Below are 6,090 nucleotides of genomic sequence, written 5' to 3' on the forward strand. Positions count from 1 at the left end.
TCAATGAACATGAGATAAAGACACCATATAAAAGATGCAGCATTTGGCAAAGGATTACAAAAGACACTTGGTATAAATCAGACAGAGAAAAGGCATGCAGAGCTTCCACTGATAAAATATTTCAATACTGGTACGGGATACCGGACCAGACTTAACTACCCTTGAGCCTAATGGGGAGAGTGCTTTCCACACAGTAGTGTCAGTCCATGAAATACATCTACCATCTATTTCTAGGAGACTGAATTAGCCATTCACATTGATAAAAAACCATCACTTAACATGAGCATAAAAAAACCAAGCCTGTTTTGGGGCAGAAACGAATGGTCCCAGCAGGCATTCCCTTATAGGCAGCAGATTGGGCAACGGTGTGTGTGAAAAGGTTACTGATTTCCTTCTCAAAAGTGCTGGTTCTACTGACAGCCTCTGCACAAGGAGAGTCCATGATCCTTAAATTCTGTGCTCTTGGGTTCTCCACCAAAATATTTATTAGAAGACAAGATTTGCTTACTTTCTTTGTTTCTTGCACTCTTTCTTGACACTTTAATATCCCAAATTGTTTTTTTTTTCATTCCTTTCCCCTCCTAGAATACAATTTCCCTTCTCCGTGCCGTCTCTACAGTCCATTTCATCGTCCCTCCTGCCACTTTTTCCCCCCTTCCTCCATTATTTTGCGGATCGCTTGCTCTTCTTCCCGCCTCTTGCTAAGCTACTGCTAGCTCCCGGGCAGGGCCCTCCGGGGAACGGTGGCGGGGCCTTACTTTTGCCCTTACCTCTCCCGCCAGCCCCCGCCGCCGGGGGGCTGTCGCTGTCGCCGCTGTCGCCATCGTCGCTGCTGTCGCAGGAGCTCTCGCCCTCCTCCGCCGCCTCCAGCCCTCGGAGGGGCTGCTCCAAGGCCGCGCTCCGGCGCAGCGGCAGCCGCCCCTCCACGGCCTCCTCCTCCTCGGCGGTGGCTCTTCCCCGTCCTGCAGCCTGTGCCGGCCGGGGCCGCATATCGAGCCGTCCGTCCCCCCAGTCCCCCTCGGTCCCTCGCCCAGCCCGGCGGCAGACGCGGAAGCAGCGCTCTGAGGGAGCGCGCGACCGGAAGTGGCGGAACGGCGCACGCGCAAACAGAGCCCAAGCGGATAGGCCGGGGGAAGGAGGAAAGCGATGTTTATTGGTGCGGGGGGTGCGCGTGCGCGGCGGGAAGCCCCGCCCACTCCATGGCGTTGCCTAGGAGACGGGCCAGGGCGGCGTCGTGCGGGAAGGCCGCGGCCTCGGGCCGGGGCCAGGCCGGAGTGGCGGCGGCGGGCGGCGAGAGGCTGTCGGCCAGGGCGCGGAGCTGTGCGGCCAGCAGGCTGAGCTCCCCTCCCGCCGGCGGCGGGGGGGCGGCGGCGGCAGGCGCGGGCGGCGGCGGCGCGGTGATGCGGGGCGTGAGGCGGTGGTGTCGGGCGCGCAGGTAGGCCGCCTCCTCCTCCCTGCAGGGGACACGGGGGAGGGGGTGAGGGGCGGCCCCAGGGCACGGTACCGCGCTGCTCTCCTCCCACCGTTGGGGCCCTCACCTGAGGCAGCGGCTGGTGCAGGTGATGGAGCGGCCCCCGCAGTCGCGCCGCGCCGACACGCTGAGCCAGGTCCAGGTCCAGTCCCTGCGCAGCAGGCGCAGCACTGCTGTCTCTACTGCCGCCCCGGCACCGAGCACTGCAGGCAAGGGGGCTGCGTTAGCCTACAGCAGGGCACGGCTGCCGCAGCTGCTAGGGCAGAGCGGCATGCTGCCTGTGCACCCCGCTGGCTGCCCTGATAGGGCCTGTAGTCAGTCTGCTGCTCTGGCCCCAGCAGGACAGAAGCCAGAACTAGTGGAGTCAAGTCTGTAACAGTCCTGTCCTCTCAAAAAGCTGGGGCTCAAGCAGGCTTATCCCTCCTCTCTGCACTGTGGCAAATCAGGGTGCCCATGTTTCCAAGCTTAGAAGCTACCTGTGACCTTACTATAGACAGTGTATGGGGCACAGAACCGATTCTCTGCTTTGTCCTTTTTGGAGCAAGGAGCCACAGCGGGCAGGACTAAATTCACTTTTTTTCTGTTGTCCTGGACAGCCAGGTTTCAGGCTTAGCCTGACGGAGACACACATGTTCCCAGGCCTGACACTCACCCACGGCCCTGTGCTGGGCGGCCGCTAGGTCAGCATCCTCGGGGTGCAGGAGGCTGTACCACGACTGCCCGATCAGTTCCTCCCTGCGGTAGCCAAGGTGGTAGGTGACACTGGGAAAGACAAGGGGAGTGGGGACTGAGTGCTTTGCAGGGTCTGCACCGTGTCAGCAAGGAGCAGCTGTTGCATGATGGAGGAGGGAGCAGAACAACAGGGCTACAGCAATGAGTTGCAAACGAGGGAGGGAAGAGGCTTGGGAAGCGTCCGGGAGAGTCTCGCTGCTCATGCAGGGTCCAGCCTGCATCCCAAACACAGGATTTGTGAAGGGAAATGATCCTTGCAGTCTGAGGTGTGGTAGGAGCAGGCGCCCTCACCTCTCCGTGACATCAATAAACATCATGTCTAGGATGTGCGTGCTCTGGAATAGGTCGTCCTGGGAACCAGCATCGCTGTCTGCAGGCAACCGCGCAACTGGAGTGCAGAGGGCCAGGAAGGCTGTGGTGGAGGGGGAGGCCGGCCAGCGTAGGGCCATGAAGCGCCCGCGCACTGCCACGGCCTGATTCCCCCCGTGCTGCAGCCGGAAAGCCTTGGACGTGCGCATCTCGCTGACAAACATGACTTCTGCAGGGAAACGGACCGGCTGGAGCGGGTCAGGGGCTCCCCTGCTCTGCTGGCCCTGGCTCTCTGACCGCAGCCCCAAAGGGCCAGGGCAGGGCAGCAGCGTCTGTGAGACGCCAGCTGAGGCCTTCCTTACCCCTGCCGGGCTGTTCCTGGGCAAGGAGGAGCTTCTTGCGCACGTCCTCACACGTTCGCCCATCTAGGATGTCAAAGACCGTGTCCCCCTGGGCAAGCAGCTCCACCTGATAAAGAGGGGGCTGCCATTGCATACTGTCCCTGCCCTGGTGGGCCATGGGCTGGCACCCTGAGTGCACAGCCTGCTGGAGCCACAGGCCGGTATTTGCCAGGGCATCATGCCATGCATGCAATAAAGGCACCAGGACAGGTACAGAGACTGCAAATGCCTGGTGGACAGGCCTTACCATGGAGAGGCCCAGGACCTGATCCACGTTCTCTGAGATGTAGACCAGCTTGCCGTTGGCCGAGAGCACAAGCAGAAACCCCGGCAGCAGGGAGAGCAGCTCTGTGCCAAGGGCCGGTCCCACAGGAGGAGCCGAGTCTGCAGGGGGAGCACAGGGTGAAGCGCTGTCTCGATGGGGCAGGAGCAGTGCCCCAGGCAGAGCCAAGCCATCGTGGGGCACAGCAGCACCGTGGGTACCTGGAGGGAACAGCTGAGCCCCCCGCAGTCGGAGGCACACCAGGGCCATGGTGTGGAGGTAGGAGAGACGCTCCTTCTCCCGTGCGGAGATGGGCAGCAGGGAGCGCAGCGCCTGCAGCTCCACATTGATCTGGTCCCGGCGAGCCTTGGAGGCACTCTTGGTTGACCTGCAAAGCCAGCCATCTGGGGGGATGTGTCCAGGGAGGGAGAGGGACAGCATTCCCCTCCCACCGCTATGGGGAGAATTACAAGCTCGGGGCGATGGTCCCCTAGAGAGGGTCAGTGCCCGTGCCAGCTGCCTCGAGGAGAACAACCCTTTGGTGGCTGTTTTGGTGCAGCGGGCATGGGCAGAGGTGCTCATGGCTACCCAGGGGGACACACCACTGGTGTGGCCAGTGCCTCTCTCACTGGGGGCCAGGTTGGACAAGGACCTGCGCTTTGAGGGGGGAGTCTGAGTGACACGACGTCCCCCCGAAACCCCGCAAGGACGGAAACCGCACCCAGTGCCAGAACACGAACCCCAGCCCATTGCATCTGCCTTTATTCTTCAACCACCTGAAATCCCTCTGCCCTTCCAAGCTCCCCCACCTCCTCCCCACGCGCTGGCTGGCAGCCCCACTGTCCCCAGCTGATGCCAGCCCCTTGCAAGGGCCATCGGGCTCCATGCAAGCTGGCCGGGGGCTTTCCCCAGCTAGGAGGCTATCGCAGCCCTGTAGGCAGGAGGCGGGAGGGAGCTCACCTGAATGGCTTCGAAGCACTGGGCGCCTGCTTGCCCCGCCTGGGCAGGCAGCTCATCTCTGCCTGCAGCGGCCGGTGGCAGTGGCTGCAGAAGATGGTCATGGTGCCGGCAGTAGGATGCCTGAAGCTGGCAATGAGCCGCTGCCTCCTTTGCCTCTGGCTGTGTCCGAACCTGCTGACCCCGCTGCTCCCGGCCTCCTTTTGTACCCTCCTGGGGTGCAGGGGCCAAGCCGCCCATGGAGAGAGTTACCTCTCATGACGCAACTCCAAACAGCTCCGGGCTATTTTTAGAAGGCAGGCAGCTAAAAATAGCCCTTGTAGCCGGCTGCAATCTGAGAGGGGAAGCAATAAAAGGAAACCAGGGTCTTTAAAACAAACCTGGCCGCTCAGGAGGGGGTGATGATGAAGGTAGCAGGGGTGCCCCTGTGGGGCATACATCCGCCCAGCTCCTGGCCCACAGTTGTTGCCAGCCCAGCAGAAGGTCCATGATGGGCTGAATGCCTGTGGCTAGTCAGCCCGCCCGGGGGCTGCTCTCCAGCATCACCAATGAGTGAGCTGGGTGCTGGGAGAGGGAGCTGATATGTCAAGAAAATGCACTGGAGACATCCAGACTGAGCTGGTGAGCAGTGTCCCATCCCCAGGTCTGCAGCAAGGTCCTGGCAGAGGGAGGTCAGGGCCACAGCACCCCTGAACCCGAGGGAACCCTTGCAGGGGGTGCAAGGAACCCTTGCAAGGAACCGTTGCCCTACTGAGCCCCTCCTTTTCTTCCTAGAGAAGCCTTCTGCCCACCAAAGGTTTGCTCTCCTAGAGGCAGCTGACATAGGGCACTGAGGATTTCTAGGGCCTGTCTCCATGTCCCAGAGCTTGTGATTCTCCCCAGAGAAGCCCCAGTGACAGCCATTCATGGATAAAGCCAGGAGCACCTTGGGAGCCTCTCTGCTTAGCACCATGCTGCCCAGTACAGTGACCCCGGGTGGGCTGTGGGTGTTTCCTAGTGCCTGGCACCTTACAAGGGGAGTAACCTTGGTGTTTCAGTGCTGGGGAAGGGGATGCCATGGCAAAAAACTCCACCATTTCACGGCACAGCTTGAGAGAGAGCCTGTGGCTGAGGCAGCGGGTTGAGCGGGGGAGCTGGATCTGCTGGATGATGCGTGGGAGATGCCCACCCAGCCCTCGCAGGTAACCTGCAGGTGCCAAGGACCACAAAGGGGGAGACCAGGCCGGGGGTGCAGCACATCCCTGAGCCAGATGTGCTGTCCGCACACCCTGGCTCCCTTCAGGCCCCAGCCCTGCCATCGATGCTCATCACCCACCCCAGCGAGGCGCTGCCAATACATGAAGAACAAGCTCTTGTTGCAATTGTAGCGCCTTCTGTTCTCTTGCCGTGGGATTTTCACTGCTCTTGTGCCACTCCAGGCTGCTCTGTTGCACCTGCATTGGCCACCTCTCGCAGGCTGAGGAGCCCAGGCACCTCTGCAACCCCGTGCCGCTGGATGAGCGGCACTTGACTCTGGCTACGTGCCAGCCCTCAGGGCACGGGAGATGGCTTGGGCTCTCTGCCACCCGTTCCTGGCACGCAGCTGCCACCATCTCTCAGCTGCCCTGTGACTCTGGCATCCCAGGGAACACCCTGAGCACTTTCCCAGAGTTCCCTGCCTTAGCTCTGCTGCAGTTGCCACCGGAGCTCTTCTTCGCATCAGACAGTTCACCTCCACGGGAAGAGGCTCGGGCACAGCCCTCTGTGCCACTCGGGAAGGCTGCCCCAGGCATCCCTCCACCTCCCTCCCTGGTGCTGTGGGGCACCCGCACCAGTCTTGCCCCTGCACCCACCTTCCCGAGGCAGCGCAGCCCAGGAGACACAGAGAGTCTTCCTCCCTGCCCTCTCGCAGGGCAGCAGAGCCTGGGCAGGAGGCAGGCACGCAAGGGCAATGGGGGCCAGCTCCCCTTCTCCCACCC

Source organism: Chroicocephalus ridibundus, chromosome 3 (assembly GCF_963924245.1).
Source record: "Chroicocephalus ridibundus chromosome 3, bChrRid1.1, whole genome shotgun sequence".
Lineage (NCBI taxonomy): Eukaryota > Metazoa > Chordata > Aves > Charadriiformes > Laridae > Chroicocephalus > Chroicocephalus ridibundus.